Source organism: Microtus ochrogaster, chromosome 5 (assembly GCF_000317375.1).
Source record: "Microtus ochrogaster isolate Prairie Vole_2 chromosome 5, MicOch1.0, whole genome shotgun sequence".
Taxonomy (NCBI): Eukaryota; Metazoa; Chordata; class Mammalia; order Rodentia; family Cricetidae; genus Microtus; species Microtus ochrogaster.
In genome coordinates, this window is record NC_022012.1 from 25875656 (window position 1) to 25876338 (window position 683).

The following is a 683-nucleotide window of genomic DNA, read 5'->3' on the forward strand; positions in this document are numbered from 1 at the left end:
CCCTTTCTTAAATTGACCTCCCTTCCCTTTCCTAATTTATGCCCAATATTCCTATCAAATTACATTCACTTTGCTGTTCTCTCTATTGCCCCTTCTACTTGGTCCCTTTAGACTTTCCTGGATTCTGCAGTTACTCCAGGTAACATGAAGGTCTGGAGTTTAGAGTCACAGATGAGAAAGAACATGTGGTGTTTTTCTGGGCTTGGGTCACCTCACTCAGTATGATCTTTTCCAGTTCCATCCACTTGCTTGCAAATTTCATTTTTCTTTACAGCTGAATAGTATTCCACTGTGTACATGTACCATGTTTCTATTATCCATTTGTCAGTTGAAGGACATTTATATTTTTCTATTTTCTAGTTATTGTAAATAGGGCAATGGACATGGCTGAGCAAGTATCTATGGAGTAGGATGTCAATTCTGTTGGGAATACATCAAAGGAGCAGTCTAGCTGGATCATATGGTATTTATTTGTAGCCTTTTGAGGAATCTCTATACTGTTTTCTGAAGTGACTTGATTGGTTTGCAATCCTACCAGCAGTGAATGAGAGTTCCCTTTTCCTCACAACCTATCCAGCCTTTGTTGTAGGTTGCTTTGTTGATGTTTGCCATTCTGATTGGGGTAAGACAAAAATCTCAACACTGTTTGATTTACATTTCCCTAATTGCTAGAGATGATGAAT